Genomic DNA, 18,724 nt, shown 5'->3' with positions numbered 1-18,724 from the left:
TTGTCAATATAGCACAGGCGTTGCCAGCAGCCGAGGCTGCGCCCCCACATTTCATATGTTTCACTATGCAGTTGTTTTTTAACGCCCAGTTGACTAGTCCCTTTCCTTATAATGGTGCCAGTTCCAATGTTGTTACACAGTTCACGCAGAGTAAATTGTCTACTTCCATACCAACCCCAGTTACAAGCTCCATAGTAGTTTAGGGGTAGTCTTTTATTATTGTATGTGATGTGTCTTACAGAGGTCTCATCCTAGCTCCCCACAGTCGATTTTTGTTTATAAATTACTATTTGTGTGCTTATGATGATTAACCACATCTCACCCAAATTAGTTTCCATCCACCACCTATGCAGCACATCTGGAGGTAAACCAGCAACACCGTTATATTTGCTAATATGTTTCAAAACTGATATCCTTACTATAGACTGATAGAATTGAAAAGAGGCCTAAAAGTTACAACCCATTTATCACTAGCTTAGCTGTGTAGCTCACAGGCATCTTACTGAGTGCCCTATCGGCCCACTTTAAGGCATAGAACACAACACCATGACCTACTGATGTAATTATCGATACACTGCGACGCATAGTTTTATTTTGTAGAATAACATAGTGTCTCTAGTGCGGGCAGGGTCCTGCATTATTACATCTATCATTTATTCCCCTCATATACACTGTATTTTGCATAAGCCTCATAAACTATACTTATTTTGTGAATATAGAACCTACGGGCTCTCCGGATCTAGGTGTACCCTCAACTCATATACAAATAGTATATTCACAACCTACAGCATTACACTGACCACCTCCCCCCCCCCATCACCCCTATAATATGCCTCCTAGAGTAGGAGGACTATCTAGGCGGCTCTCTCTACTTAATACCGCAAACCTATACTATCTTCCCCTTTTTTTTATTGACAGCTTTTCATTTTACCGTAGAGGTGACTTTATCTCTCCCATGTAAGAAAGCAAAAATGATCAGTCCTTTTTTTTTACAAATTGAGTTAAAAGTCTTAAATTTCATAATTTCAATTTCAGCATGTTATTTTCAAAAAGTACAAAATTAGAGGTCCTTCATTTGGGGTCCATGAGTGGCCCCTCCACATTAAGGCTTACCCACCTTAATACTATGTTGAACATAACTATGTGGCCCGAGAGCGGCCACTCAAATCATTTGGTGGGTTTACAATTTGTTTAGCAATTATTGCATGTATTGAACGCGTAGTGTGTCCATTTAATCATACTGTGTGCTTCCTTGACTTATTTTCGTTGCTTATCCTGTAACAGCTCGCTTTCTTTTGTATGCATGCTATGATAACTATTGACTGTTTGTATTGAAAAGAACCTCAATAAAAATATAAAAAAAACCAAAAAAAAAACCATTTCATCTTACTGTGTTTAAAAACTCTAGCTCTCACTGTGATTGGTCACCGGGTGTTCACTCATCCCTATCGATGTGACCAATCCAGTATAGAAACAGCACACGCCCACTTGAGTTCCGTGAACAGTAACCTTATCCTGTCACCACTATAGCTAAGTAAACGATATGGTCAAAATTGCAAACCCCTGACACTATACCATTGCGTTGATAATTGTATCATAAAGGCACAACATTAGCAATACTGATGAGCTTAAATATACATATTTGAAAATAACTCCTAATATAATAGTCACCTCTGGATACAAAACATAGTGGTTAAAGTCATGGTGCTATTAGACATTCTGTCATAAGGTACCCTTCATAGGGAAAGGTTAATGAGCAAAGAGAGAGATCAAAAAATAAAGAAATAGAAAGGAGACAAAAGGTATATATATACATAAATGGATTAATAGTTATCTCCTGGTTAGACAAACGTATCCGGAGCCTGAGCACAGAGAGTGTCAATATAAAAGACCAACGATTAGTATTGGGGGTTGAATAAAGGTAACAACCATCTCCCTAAAAGTTACACTAATCTAATTGGATTGGCAACATCTCATGCTAGATATTGAATCACTAGTAATTCATTAAAGTAAATCCTAGTATCAGCAAGTTTTGACTGGGGTCATACAAGGAAAAAAGATCAAAATGATCAAGATGGCTGATGTGACAAGTGGGAGTGGAATATATATAATTACTCAGTTGATTACAAAATATAAAAAAAGAAAAAAAAAGAAAAAGAGGGTCCTGTACCATAATGACAGAGAACCCCCGCTCCCCTCACAATATAGATCCTAAAGCATATCTTAAAGCAAAAATTCAATATTACTGAAATAGAAATAAGCCTTACACTGACCAGAAAATTGATCAAATCAAATTCAGAATTGATGCCTTCTGGAATTCTAGTTCTCAACTTGAAAATCCAGAAGGCCTCTCCCCCAATTTATGTGTTCTGTCAATTAGACCTTTCTTAGGGAGTATCTTGTCAATAATTGTCCATGTAAAGGACCCTAGGGTCTTTTGATGTACATCAGCAAAATGTTTAACTAAAGGTGTTGACAAGGTGCCAATTCTGATATCAGACTTTAGACCGCTGCTTCATAACTGCTGTTTCTGGCGAGCCTGCAGGCTCGCCAGAAACACGGGGTGTCAAGCTCCGTTCGGAGCTTGATAGATAGGCCCCAATAACACAAGATGATATGAGTTACATGGTTCTCGTTTTATTTCAATCCATACATAAATATTCAGGCTAAACTGATAGCAACCAACTATAAAAAAACCCATCTTTATTTATTTTTTTAACAGTCCCAATACATTTATACAATCATGACTGAAGTAGCATTCACATCTTATCAGTACTTATTTATCATACTAAATCATCATATATAATATAGTCCCATAAATTTACTATAGTGATGTTTTGAGCAGGTTTTATGTTGTTTTCATTAGAGAGAATGGATAATGTAAAAAAAAAAATAGACGACTTTACTTTATACATTATAAAGTGATTTAGAATATTTTATACCATATCCACAAAATCCCCAACCAGATTAGCTAGGTATGAAACCCTACCCATTATACATTCTTAAAGTGCTATCTCTGCTATACATGTTTTCTTGAATCATTTAGCACATTTATATTTTACTCATAATTAAATAAAAATTAATCCCTTGTCATAAAAATAGATATTTTTATATTTATATCAAATGCCACCATCACATGCTAATAATGAATCAGTAGTCAATATGTCTTCTACTCAAGCTTCGATAATTGTAAGTTGCTTCAATGATGATACCTCATAGGGACACTACATTTAAGGTAGTGCTACCCTGATAAATGCCTAATTTAGGAGGAGGTCTATTTGTTCAGCTTTGATAATATTGTAATGACAATTATAATTAAACTGCACATTAATAGCCCCTAAATAAACATTTGGGTAGCTCTTTATTGAAACATACAGAGCTTATGATGCAAAACAGCATATTAACACAAATACACAATTAAATAAATGATTGAACAAAATTATAGTATAGATACAAGTAATGCACATTATTGGGCCTTTCTATCAAGCTCCGAATGGAGCTTGATGCCCGTGTTTCTGGCGAGTCTGCAGGCTTGCCAGAAACAGCAGTTATGAAGCAGCGGTCACAAAGACTCTGAGCAGGCTCTGAGCTCTGAGCAGGCGGACAGACATCGCCGGAATTCAACCCGATCGAGTACGATAGGGTTGATTGACATCTCCCTGCTGGTGGCCCATTGGCCGTGAGTCAGCAGGGGGGCGGCGTTGCACCAGCAGCTCCTGAGCAGGCGGACAGACATCGCCGGAATTCAACCCGATCGAGTACGATAGGGTTGATTGACATCTCCCTGCTGGTGGCCCATTGGCCGTGAGTCAGCAGGGGGCGGCGTTGCACCAGCAGCTCTTGTGAAGCTGCTGGTGCAATGCTGAATACGGAGAACGTATAGCTCTCCGTATTCAGCGAGGTCTGGCGGACCTGATCCACACTGTCGGATCAGGTCCGCCAGACCTTGTTAAATAGAGGCCCATGAGTTCTCACTGCACAATCCAATGTGATCTATAGATTCCCCATTAAACACAGCATGGTTGAGGCTTATACATGAACATTTACTTATAAAAAGCCTAGAGTCACCAATAAGGCTAAATGAGGGGGACAGCAATAAAATATCTCACATTTTTTAATTTGCTTCTATAACCCCAGAACCAACTGGAAAAGTGCAACCTCCAAAAGAAGAAATCATGGATTGCTCAATATTAAGACTATAAATTATCCAGCCTGTTTTCCATTTTACATCCCTTGTGCTTGCAGTTGTAGAAAGACGTTGTAGTAATGATGACAGCAATTAATGTAGTTAATTGATGTATCTTCTGTACAATAATAAAGTCTACTGGTTGAAGTGATGGCAACTTGAAGGCTGATAGCAAAGACCTGTAAGTGTGATTCTAGATAAGGTCCATCTCAACCAACACATCTCTCAAATTACATAAACTTCTGTAAATCAGTCTGGGTGAAGAAGAATTCTAAAATAGTAAAACATCATTGCTCATTACCATCTTCTAGTTGTGTCTTTAATATAAATAACAGTCCTGCTTGTATATGTTGGGACAAGTTGTATCTTGTTTGTTAAATAACATTTTCCTGAGTGCTATGTTTAAGTTCCTCAAACTTGGTGTTCAAGATTCTGATTATAACCCTTTAAAAAAAACTGGCTGTCTTCATGGTTTCAGAGAATTTAGTTCCTGTTTGTCTTTTAAAGGGACAGTAACGTCAAAATTAAACGTTCATGATTCGGATAGAGCATTCAGTTTTAAACAACTTTCCAATTTACATCTGTTATCAAATTTGCTTTGTTCTCTTGATATCTTTTATTGAAGTGTAAAACTATGTAGGCCTCATAAGATCTCAGGAGTGTGCACGTGTCTTTAGAACTCTATGGCAGCAGTGTTTAGCAACATTGTATAACAAAACTACAAATAATTTTGCAAAACACTGCTGTCATAGAGTTCTAAAGACACGTGCACACTCCTGAGATCTTATGAGCCTACCTAGTTTTACACTTCAATAAAAGATACCAAGAGAACAAATCAAATTTGTAGGGAGGTGTAGGGAACGGCGGAATAGGGTTTAATAAGTATAATGTAGGTGGCGCCAGTTTCAGGGCGGCAGATTATGGGTTAATAACTTTATGTAGGTGGCGGCTGTGTAGGGAGTGGCAGAATAATGGTTAATAAGTATAATGTGGCTGGTGCCGGTGTCGTTGCGGCAGATTAAGGGTGTTTAGACTCGGGGTACATGTTAGGGTGTTAGGTGTAAACATAACTTTTATTCTCCCATAGGAATCAATGGGATATCGGACAGCAATGAGCATGAGCTTTCGCTGCTTTAAGACTCCCATTGATTCCTATGGCATTTGCCGCCTCCAGGACGGCGGATTGAAAACCAGGTACGCTGGGCCAGAATAGTGGCGAGCGAACCTGCTAGAAATTTGTTAACTAGCAAAAGTAGTCAAATAGTGCCGAATTTGCATTCGGAACATCTGTAGTGACGGAAGCATCGATCTGTGTCGGACTGAGACCGGCGGATCGTGTGTTACGTCACAAAATTCTACTTTTGCCGGTCTGTAGGCTTTGATAACTAAGGGGAATCAGGCTCGCCATAATTACGCTGCGGAATTCCAGCGTATTTGCGGTTGACGGGCTTGATAAATAGGCCTCTAGGTGTAAAATTATTGTCTTTTTATTTTTACTTTTTATTATTATTATTATTATTATTATTATTAATATATATATATATATATATATATATATATATATATATATATATATATATATATATATATATATGATACTCTTATTCTAAAATAGATATCTATATCTGTAGATCTATTGAAATATATATAAAGGTAGAGGTATCTATATATATATATATATATATATATATATATATATATATAAAATAAATTATAATAAAAAGTGCATTATCCTGTAAGTGAAGAACATTGGAATGTTATATATGTCAGGTACATAGGTACATATACAGTAAACACATCTATATACACACACACACACACACATATATATATATATATATATATATATATATATATATATATATATATATATATATATAATATTGAAATAAGCACTCACTGGGCTTCACCCAACTGACTGAAGTCCAGTAAGTGCTTATTTCAACATTTTATCATTAGCACCCTGGCAGTTGTGAATAGTTTGTGAGAGTGCACACACCCTGGACTATAAATATATATATATATATATATATATATATATATATATATATATATATATATATATATATTATATATATATATATATATATATATATATATATATATATATATATATGTATAATACTTAGACATGTCTATATATGTATGTATGTATATATATGTATATATATGAGTCCAGCACGCTATAAAGTTACAACCACCGTGGTGCTATTCAAATCAAATAACAGTCATGCAGGTATCAGGAAAAGCACTCCTCTGGATTTAAACAAACATAAACATTTATTGGTATAAACGTTTTCAGGGTTGTCCCGTCCTCAGATACAATATCATATCAACCCCGAAAACGTTTATACCAATAAATGTTTATTTTTGTTTAAATCCGGAGGAGTACTTTTCCTGAAACCTGCATGACTATATATATATATATATATATATATATATATATATATATATATATATATATATATATATATATATACACACATATATATAGTTGTATGCAAAGGTTTGGGCACCCCTGACAATTTCCATGATTCTGATTTATAAATAATTGGGTGTTCAAATCAGCAATTTCATTTTGATCTATCAAATAACTAAAGGACATAGTAATATTTCAGTAATGAAATGAGGTTTATTGGATTAAGAGAAAATGTGCAATATGCATCAAAACAAAATTTGGGCACCCTTGTAATTTTGTTGATTTGAATACCTGTAACTACCTAGCACTGATTAATTGGAACACACAATTGGTTTGGTGAGCCCATTAAGCCTTGAACTTCATAGACAGGTGTATCCAATCATGAGAAAAGGTATTTAAGGTGGCCAATTGCAGGTTGTTGTTCTCTTTGACTCTCCTCTGAAGAGTGGCAACATGGGGACCTCAAAACAACTCTCAAATGACTTGAAAACAAAGATTGTTCAACATTATGGTTTAGGGGAAGGCTACAAAAAGCTATCTCAGAGATTTAAGCTGTCAGTGTCCACTGTGAGGAAATGGAAGACCACAGGCACAGTCCTTGTTAAGGTCAGAAGTGGCAGTCCAAGTAAAATATCGGAGAGGCAAAGTCAAAGGATAGTCAGAACGGTCAAAAACAGCCCACAGACCACCTCCAAAGACCTACAACATCATCTTGCTGCAGATGGTGTCACTGTGCATCATTCAACAATTCAGCGCACTCTGCACAAGGAGAAGCACAATTCTTGTTAAGGTCAGAAGTGGCAGTTCAAGTAAAATATCGGTGAGGCAAAGAATAGTGAGAACTGTCAAAAACAGCCCACAAACCACCTCCAAAGACCTGCAACATCATCTTGCTGCAGATGGTGTCACTGTGCATCATTCAACAATTCAGGGCACTCTGCACAAGGAGAAGCTGTATGGGAGAGGGATGCGGAAGAAGCCTTTTCTGTGCACACGCCACAGTCACTTGATGTATGAAAATGCACATTTAGACAAGCCAGCTTCATTTTGGAATAAGGTGATGTGGACTGATGAAACAAAGATTTGTGTTATTTGGTCATAATAAGGAGCGTTATGCATGGCGGCAAAAGAACACAGCGTTCCAAGACAAACACTTGCTACCCACAGTAAAATTTGGTGGATTTTCCATCATGCTGTGGGGCTATGTGGCCAGTGTCGGTACTGGAAATCTTGTTAAAGTTTAGGGTTGCATGGATTCCACTCAATATAAGCAGATACTTGAGAATAATGTTGAGGAATCAGTCACAAAGTTGAAGTTACACTGGGGCTGGATATTTCAACAAAACAACAACCCAAAACACTGCTTAAAATCTACTCTGGCATTTATGCAAAGGAACAAGTACAATGTTCTGGAATGGCCATCCCAGTCCCCAGACCTGAATATCATTGAAATTCTGTGAAGTGATTTGAAGCGGGCTGTCCATGCTCGGAAACCATCAAACCTAACTGAACTGGAGATGTTTTGCAAGGAGGAATGGTCCAAAATACCTTCATCCAGAATCCAGACACTCATTACAGGCTATAAGAAGCGTCTAGAGGCTGTTATTTATGCTAAAGGAGTATCTACTAAATATTGATGCAATATTTCTGTTGGGGGTGCCCACATTTATGCACCTGTCTAATTTTGTTTTGATGCATATTGCCCATTTTCTGTTAATCTAATAAACCTCATTTCATTACTGAAATATTAATGTGTACTTCAGTTATTTGATAGATCAAAATGAAATTGCTCATCCAAACACCCAATTATTTATAAATGAAAATCATGGAAATTGCCAGGGGTGCCTAAACTTTTGCATACAATTGTATATATATATGCAGCTTTTAATATTAATTTAATATCACTCTGGATACCACTGTTTCTTGGGTAATGAATGAATTGCATATGCTTATCAACTTTATGACCAATTAATGTGTTTTTTTTTTCTTTTTGTACATTATCTTTTTTGCACATGATCACAAATCAATTAAATATATATTATTTACCAGTACCCTTAGTAGTGTGTATTTTTGGGGGATGACGGTTCCTATATTTGTCTAATTTGCAGGCTTTAAATGGGGTTGCTGGATAAGGTTTACTTGTGGATCTTTGTGTAGCTTTATATTATTCTTTAAACCTCTGTGCACCTTGGAGCCCACATTTATATTAAAATATTGTCCATAGCCTTAATATCCAGGGTCAGCTGGTACAAACACTATAAAAAGTTTTTTCTGGGCGTTAACTCCCTTTCTAGTACTCTGCGGCCGTTTGGTGTCAATTTTAGGAACCGCCATTTTCCCTTAATATTCACTAAATCAGTGACTTGATTATGACATCGATTGATGAGACTGAATGGGAATATGACTTAGCTGAAACTTTTGCTTTAGAAGGTCCTAAGGACACTATTACTGTGGTAGGGAAGCGCATTTTTCAGGACTATAAAACACATAAAAATAATCTCATTAAACAACTAAAAATTAAATGGGAGATTAGTAGTTTGAAAAGATATATATATAATGATATGATCCCAAGAGGACTGAGATTAAGAAAGAAACCAGGGATTAATCTCAATCAACCAACTATTACAGACTTTGAAGAGGAATGGGAAAAATGTCTTACTGAATGCTCATTAAAACTTATGCGCTTGATCATTAAGGAAACAGAAAATAAAGAGGACATTATCAATAATGAAGAAGTAGTATCTAAAGAGAACTTTGATAAATGTAAACCAATGAACAATATAACAAATTGTGTGAAGAGATTAGATTAGAACTAAGGAAATTACAGGATGAAATCAAATCAAGAAAGAGAAGGAAATTTTTGAGGGATCTGTTGGACTATAAGGAAGGGGTAGTATATGATTATGCTAGTTGTCGGAATATATGATTAAACCTAGAATGTCTGAGTCAGAGAGATCTGACTCAGAGACTGATACGAGCAGATCGCCAAGGAGAAATAGAGGTAGAAGAAGGGGGATTTTTTTTAGGCAGCAGGAGAATACAAGACAAAAAAAGAGAAGAAAGGGAGGGGAAAACATAGGAAAAACTGGTCAAAAACAAACAAGTCATGCTCTCAGAAGTCAGCAGAGCAACAAAGCACCCAAATAGATAAAGGTGAAAAACAAGACTTGGAGGTGGTGAATTTGTCTAAAAAGGTGCTAAATAAACAACACGTTGCAGTGTTAAGCAAAAGACTGACTTTTTGTCCATATAATAAATTGGATACATTTACTGCCTCCAAAGATCTCTACTTTTTTGCAAGAAAGGTAGTTCTAAGAAAATGAAATATGGGTAAAATAGCTTAAACACAGTTGGACATGCATGATAGACTTGCTCTGGAATATTTGGAAATTTTATCTGAAGAAAAATCAGAAGTTGAGAATACAGGTACAATTGGTTTCAGCGACCTTAAACCTAAATCTTCATATATGCCATCATTATCTATGGTACCAAGTGTTATGACATTTGTCAAACTGGTTGAAAAAGACCTGAAAGGTTTAGTGATAAAAACTAATAAAAAGGATAACTTAACTAAAGACCAACAAATGGAACTAAATGATTTAATCAATGTCGATGAAACCATTGTGGTGAAACCATCGGACAAGGGCGGAAATGTTGTGATCCTTGATGTTCATGACTACAAAATTGAGTGTCTCAGACAACTCAACAATACTACACAATATGAAAAATTAAAATTCAATCCAACCCTACAATATAAGGAGGAGCTGGACTGTATTTTGAAAAAACCTCTGTCTGATAGTTTGATCAACAAAAAAGAACTATCCTTTATGCAAGTAAAATATCCAGTCACCCCAACTTTCTATACAACACCTAAGATACATAAACAAAAGAATCCCCCACCAGGACAACCAATAGTGTTGGGTATTGGTGGACTCACTGAGGGAGTCACTAAATATTTGGACTGGTGCTTAAGACCATAACTCACTTCTCTAACTTCCTACGTCAAGGACACCACTGAGGTTTTGAGAAATTTGGATGACATAATACTCACCCCAGAGACAATACTGGTGTCCATTGATGTAGAAGCCTTATACTCATCCATCCCCCATAAAAAAGACATTGATACTATTAGGATTATTCTTAATCAGAGAGGCCCAAAATTTGATGACCATACTGATTTTGTCCTTGATCTATTACACTTTGTCCTTAATAGGAACTATTTTAAATTCTATGAGAAATATTACAGACAAAAAATGGACACAGCAATGGGTGCATGCTGTGCACCCACTTATGCATGTTTTTATCTTGGTAGATGGGAAAATTATAACATTTTGGATGCTGCATGCAAATTTGAAAAAGCAATAACATTATGGATTCGCTATATCAATGATGTCCTCCTATTATGGGAGGGCACACCAGATGATTTATATAAATTTATGCAGCAACTAAACTTTAATGATTGGAACCTGAATTTCACTTTTGAATGGAGCTATGAATCACTTTCTTTTCTGGATTTGAAAATATCAAGACAACAAGATAAGTTAGTGACAGATACATTTAGGAAGAGTACCTCAGCTAATACTTTATTAGATGCATCAAGTCATCATCCCCCACATCAAATTAACTCTATACCAATAGGTCAATATTTGCGACAAAAAAGAAACTTCTCAGGAACTGACATATAAGAAATATGCAAATGATTTGAGGGAAAGATTTCTAGCTAGAGGTTACTCAAAGAAAGTAATTAAAAAGGACTATAAAAGAGCCAGTGAGATTACACGAGAAAAATTACTGTATGAATCGACAGACAAACAATCAAGTTCAGAAGTGAGGTTTATAAGTACCTACAATTCAGAATGGGAAGAATTGAGAAAAGTATTAAAAAGATATTGGAATATACTTACCACAGATACAGATTTACACAAAATAGTAGGAGATTACCCACTAATGACAGCTAGACTTGCCCCGTCCCTTAAAGATAAATTGGTGCATAGTCATTATAAAAGCAAGGCAGATTGACTAGGTAAACACCAAAAGAAGGATGGTTGTGGATAGATGTGGTAGATGCAAAATGTGCAAACATTTAACAAGAGGGCAATATATGATTGATACAATAGGTCACCCACACAGGATTAAGGGCCATATTACATGCCGAAGTGAGGGTGTGATATACGTAGCCTACTGTTCTTGCCCCGGCTCTATGTGAGAAAAAAAAATAGAGAGAATTCAGGGAGTGAATGAAGGAGCACAGAAGAGATATCCTCAATGAAAAAATAAAGGATAGTGGGGTAGCGAGACATTTCTATGAGGCTCACCAGAGCAATGTACAAGATTTGAAATTTATGGGCCTTGAACTTATAGAGATTACAGAAAAAGGGGGTGATTGGGATAACTTGCTTCTTAAATCTGAATGTAAGTGGTTTTATAATCTCAATTCACTCCAGCCTAAGGGGTTAAATGAAGAATTAAATTATGCCCCTTTTCTCATATACTGATAGGTTGATTCTGTGTATTTATTTTAAGAAAGTTAGAAATGTTTATGGACAACTGCCATATGTATATATCCCCTCTATTTATGTCAATCTGGTAGAAGAGCGTATCCTAACCAAATGTATACATATTTATAGTTTGCTATGAAATATTGCATATTGATTATAGGTATGATGACATATTAACTGTATATAAAATGATACTAATGCCGGTAGGAGGGGCCAAGCGAGCAGACGAGTGTGAAGTACGCTGCCTGCTTTCAGAGGCCTGAGAAAGGAACCGCAGCACTGAGTGCCTATAGGCGGGCTTAAACTACCCAGCCCATGACCCGTGTGTGCCGTCAAGGAGGCCGATAGCCCTGTAGTGCCTGCTCACATCGGCTTACACGGCCCACCTACAGTGACCGCTATACAAGCCCCCTGAGACATATGCTGCCCGCCAGGACCCAAGGAGCAGCTGGAGAGCAGGAGGAACAACAGCAGCGGGGAAGGTGTCACCGCCATCAACTTCTTGGCCCAGGAGGAAAGGAGACAAGTGCTTCTTGTTGTCCAGCTCAGGAAATAGCCCAAAGGGATTCTGAGCGTAACATCACCTCGGCCTGCCAGCAAGTCTACATATCTGAAGTAGCAGCAGGAGAGAAGCCCCTGCTGTGTGGAGAAATCACAGAACATAGAAACAACTCTACTGAATAAGATAAGTTGGAACTCGCTTTTTCCCTTTTTTTCTCAGTAACTTTGTGGAAACTTTGAGTGCAGATATATGGTAGAGGGGGGGGGGGGTGTCAGGTGTAGTGCTACATTGTGAATATACTAGCGTTCCTGCAAGGGTATGGCCTGACGCAGGATATCTATCCCTCACCCCCCTTCCCAGTGCATTATAATTCCCAGAAGGGAAAAGGCCTTGATTGAAGGCTACCAGCATACTGAGAATTATTTCTTCCCTTATAAGAAAAGTCGGCAAAGAGAACTAACAAGAGCAATTAATGACCTAATAGGAGAAAGAGAGTGGAGAAGGAATAGCAGATCTTTTCAAGTATAGATTACCAGCTGGATCTGCTGCTGGAAAAGAAAGGAAAAAAAAAAAGGAAAGCCCAGAGAGACGTTTTCCTTCTCATTTTTTTGCTTACTGAATTGCTTACTGAATAGGTCATTGGCTGTGTTTACTGTTGGAAAAGAAAGAAAGAAAGAAAGAAAGAAAGCCTAGAGAGACACTTATATTTTTATATTTTTCTTTTTTTTTTGATTATTGAAGCAAAATGTGGGAACTATAAAGTTTTTTAAGCAACTTATGCCATAATAACACCAATACTGGAATTATTAGAACTCCTGTAGAAATATACTGGTCAAAGGAACTTTCAGTGAAATTAGCCCTGGGGTTAACTCTGGGTTAAAAGAGACATATTATTTACTTTTTCTTTTGTTTCCTGGTTGGATAAATTTGTTATAAGGTTAAAAACCATGTTAATAGGCAAACAACTATAACAGTTAGTAATTGTGACAGACCCTTCTGTCAGGACTGAAGGAGTTAATTGTGTTTAGCTAAGAAACTAATTTCTAAAGACAGAGTTGCTGGCTCCAGCTATAATCTAATTAGTGCTAAGCATTCTATTGTTTGATCACCTCCAGAGAGAAAACGCCTAAGTGATAAGAAGGGCCAAGAGTGTCTTGTGGTTGAAGTGTTTAAGTAATATAATTCTATTGTATCATGTCAAAGGGCTTGTTCCCTCCATGTAATGTACAACAGCCTTTCAACCCCCATCTGGGGGGGGGGGGGGGGGTCAGACCTGCATAAATACTAGGCATAGCCTTTAATAAATGACATTCTGTTTTAAACCTGAAACTGGCTGGGTTGTGAATTGCTGATTCCCTATGCAGGACATTGTTCATCTGGTATTAACCCTTGGTACACTGTTGGTACCGTAACAATTGGTGGCAAGCGACGGAATGAACCTTATCACCCAGAAGAGCAACTACACAAGCCAGTAACCTCATGAAGAGGGGGATTATTACAATACTGACTAAGATGGAAAGAGTACCAGGGACAGAAGGAACCAATGGGCCCAGCATATCAGACAGAACCCCTGAAGAAGCAAGCTTTGATCGGGCGGTTAAAATAAGACTGGCATATTATGGCCCCAACCCATCTGCGGAAATTATCGACCGGGTCATAGCAGCTGTGGAGGCCAACCTACTTCGCCAAAGTAGCGCTGCAGCAGCCCAAGTGGAAAAGAGAAAAGTAAATTTTGCAGCTTTTAAAAACTTCCTGGAAACAGAAGGAGAGATTGATGGGTTCCTTGCGGATTTTGAGAGGCAATGTGCACTACACAAGGTACCCACAGAGGACTGGGTCATGATATTATCCGGAAAATTATCCGGCCGGGCCAGTGAGGCTTTTCGGGCCATTCCAGATGAGGAAGTCGGGGATTATAATACTGTAAAAGAGGCTCTGCTCTCCAGGTATGCGGTTACACCGGAGGCATACCGGAGGCGGTTCAGAGACACTGTTAAATTAGCTGGTGATTCCTACCTTGAGTGGGCATGTAAGGTGCACCGCACAGCAGCTCACTGGATAGCGGGGTGCCAAGCCGTATCTGGGGAAGAGGTGCTGCAGCTATTCCTGTTGGAACATTGCTTCGACAAGTTACCCGCAGGAGTTCGAGAGTGGATTCGGGACCATAAACCCTCCACCCTGCATGAAGCGGCTCGCTTGGCAGATGAGTATACGGATGCCCGCAAACTGGACACTGCTACCACTAAGCCCCCTGCTAGAGTGGAGTACAGACCCCCAGTCACCCCAGCAGCTGCCAGTTACCAACCCCCGGCGCACCGCTATACCACACGGCCTCCGGCCACGAACTACCCTCAGAGAGCCCGGTTCAATTCACGGGGCTACTCACAGCCTATTTGGTGCTTTGGATGTAAGCAACTAGGGCACAAAAGACCAGAGTGTCCCCTAAATGCAGCGAGCCAAGCACAGTCCTGGAGAAGACCCGCCGGCGGAATCCCACGTAACTCTCAGCCTGCGGCCCGCTACGTAGAGGCGCAAGAATGCTGGAGCATCCTACATGAGGCAGACCTTGTGCAAGCTGCCCACCGGAATAACCGGCAACTGGTTAAAGTGAATGGGAAGAAGGTCAGTGGTCTACGGGATACTGGTGCTACCATGACCTTGCTTCAAAAGAACTTGGTGTCTGAGAAACAGTACACTGGAGACACTGTGGCTGTGAGGGTAGCAGGGGGCGATGTGTTCAGCCTACCTGTTGCCAGGGTACATTTGGATTGGGGAGTGGGCGTTAGACCTGTGAATGTGGGGGTCAAGAAGGACTTACCTGCTGATGTTCTTCTTGGAAATGACTTGGCTCCCCTTGTTTCTGCCTATGCTCCCATGGGTCCCGCTGATGTTAACCCTGTGACTACCCGTGCTCAGATCCGTGCAGCAGAGACTGACCCCCCCTGCTGCTAAGCCCCAGGACGCTGAGCTCAGTAAATCTCTATCCGCTATTGATACGTGGAAGTCCCGTTACAATGCGCTGATGAAGGAGAAGAGGAGCGCAGAGGAAAAAGCACGTTTAGAACGTGAATCTCTGCTACACAAGCTGCACCGACAGACTGCAGAAAACACCAGCTTGAGAGTGGGACATGAAACCTTAAAGACAAACTTAGCGACACTTGAGGAGAAGCTGACGCTGGCTCATAGTGAGGTGCAGCAACTCAAGGGCACCCTATGTCAGTATGAAGGGATTGTGGATACCTATAAAGAGCAGGTACAGAAAACTCGTAAAGAAGCTGATGGGATTTTGAAGGACTGTTTAGCCCTAGTCTGGGCACTGAGGAAGTTGAACCCTTCTTTGTATGGACAGGAATTCTCTCTCATAACGGGAATACAGATGGATTGTCCTGGCAAACTGACATGCCTACCACCTCCTAGTCCGGTCATCCCCAGGTTGACCCGCCAAAGGGTCAAGCCGGGTCTGCCGGAGTGTTCCACAAGGGGGGAGATATGTGACAGACCCTTCTGTCAGGACTGAAGGAGTTAATTGTGTTTAGCTAAGAAACTAATTTCTAAAGACAGAGTTGCTGGCTCCAGCTATAATCTAATTAGTGCTAAGCATTCTATTGTTTGATCACCTCCAGAGAGAAAACGCCTAAGTGATAAGAAGGGCCAAGAGTGTCTTGTGGTTGAAGTGTTTAAGTAATATAATTCTATTGTATCATGTCAAAGGGCTTGTTCCCTCCATGTAATGTACAACAGCCTTTCAACCCCCATCTGGGGGGGGGGGGGGGGGTCAGACCTGCATAAATACTAGGCATAGCCTTTAATAAATGACATTCTGTTTTAAACCTGAAACTGGCTGGGTTGTGAATTGCTGATTCCCTATGCAGGACATTGTTCATCTGGTATTAACCCTTGGTACACTGTTGGTACCGTAACAGTAATGCTATATATGTATTACCCCTCGAAACTTAAACTACTTTTTTGTGTATCAGGCAAGGTAGTATAGGGTTAAAAGTTAAAAGGTGGCAATATACCCTAGGACTAAGGGTTTTATATATCCCTAGGCATTTATATGTACAATTACTGATTGTTCACAAGGTTCTGCAAGTAAAATTTGGTAAAAGAGGGAAGTTGGAAAAGTAACTAAATCTAAATTAAGGATTAATAAGCAATGTATATGCTATGAATTGTTTGGAATAGCAGAAAAATTTTGTAGCTAGCGTTTTAACTGCCAAATCCAGATTAATATTGAGTTATTTTACTTGAATCTTCTCTCTGAGACCCTTAGTAAAATCTAAATATTATTGTGGTTAATAAGTGTGAAAGAAATTTAAAAGCAGCTATAGAGGTCTCATATGTAAAGTTGTGGTAAAAGATATTATGCGTGGTATGGCTTAAAACTGAACCTAAGAAACACCATATACTTAACTCACATAGCTGAAGGTAGAAGGGAAAAATAGTACACATGAGCAAATATGTCTATCCTTAGGTAAAGGGGTAGTCTACAATTTAACCTAATTTAGAGAAATTACCTATATGTCTCCATTAATAGAATAGGGTCTTAAATATCCTCAAGGATAACCACATAGTCTGGTCCTACTTATTAACATATAGACACACTTCCCAAACACAAGGGGATATCACTTAATTGAGAGGTAAAGGAGGAGAACACATTTATATTTATGGAAAAATATTTAAATAAAAGTAAAAAAACTTCACCAGGTATGTCTTCCAGAAGTAAAAATCAAGAAAAAAAAGGGAGTAGAATTTCACAGGAACCACAGGGGGGAACAGGGGAAATGATACTGGCACAAAGTTCTAATAATGAAGATTTGATTACACAGCTTGATGCACTATTTACACCCAAGTTTGAATTAATACAGAACAATATCACTTCACTAACATTTGAAGTAAAAAATTCGCAACCAGACTTACATACGCAGAACAAAGAATATCAGACATTGAGGATGGGGCCCTACAGAGGGAACAGACATTAAGCAATATGACCACCCAAATTGAAAATATGAAAAACAAACTTGAGGACCTAGAAAATAGAGCCAGAAGGAATAACTTGCGCCTCATTGGTCTGACAGAGGATGTTCAGGAAAAAGATCTTAAGAGATTTGTGGAGGTAGAATTAATGGGGCTATTGAATATTGGAGCCGAAGCCCAAGTTATAACAATTGAGAGGATACACAGACTAGGCCCAGAAAGACAAGACGAGGGTAGGAACAAAACAGGTAGACCAGTTATTATGAAACTGTTGAACTTTCAGGAAAAAGTCAAAATTATGAACGCCTATCGGAAGGAAAATGGTGAAATTAATTACATGGGTAGGAAACTTTTATTGTTTAATGATTTTTCTTATGACACATCTAACAAACGGCGAATACTTGCGCCAATATGTACCAAATTAATACAAGAAGGCTGGAGAGTTAGACTCTTATACCCAGCTAGACTCAGTATATATACTACTGCAGGGACTAGGGTATTCACGGACGTAGAGGAAGTTAATGAGTTTCTTAAAGACCACAGAGACAGCTTAGAGAGACAACAAGGTCTTGCAGTATGACTTGGTTTACTCTTTTTTGAATTTTTTTGATATTGGTCTTCTATTTGCTTGTCTAATATATATAAGAGTGTGATGTATATAAATCTTGTTTTTAAGAAAATGTTCAGAATAAAATTGAGGTATAGGGAAAGAACCCCCTTTAAGGGGATACTGGAAGGAAAGAGGAAGATTCCCACTGAAATAAATGGAATTAGCGAAGTTTTGGTAATTTTCTTTTCTTTTTTTTTTTCCCCTTCTCTCCGCTTATCTCCCTCCCCCCCCCCCCTCTCCTTACTTTTTCTCAATGTATGCTATTAGTGGCGCTTCACCCCGCAAACATAGCCACAGACATGGATGTATTACATCGGAATTAACTAAACCTATAGAATTGAGAAAATGAGCCTTAAAGTAGCTTCCTGGAATATAGGGGGAATTACATCACCCATGAAACGTAAATCCATTCTGAGATACGCAAAAAAACTAGGGGCTCAAATACTGCTTTTGCAGGAAACACATTTAAAAGGGGATGAGGCCATTAAATGAAAAGGGGGCTGGGTCAAAGAGGTTATATATACCAAAGGGC

The sequence above is a fragment of the Bombina bombina genome, chromosome 6 (assembly GCF_027579735.1).
Source record: "Bombina bombina isolate aBomBom1 chromosome 6, aBomBom1.pri, whole genome shotgun sequence".
NCBI lineage: Eukaryota > Metazoa > Chordata > Amphibia > Anura > Bombinatoridae > Bombina > Bombina bombina.
This window is presented reverse-complemented; position numbering follows the sequence as displayed.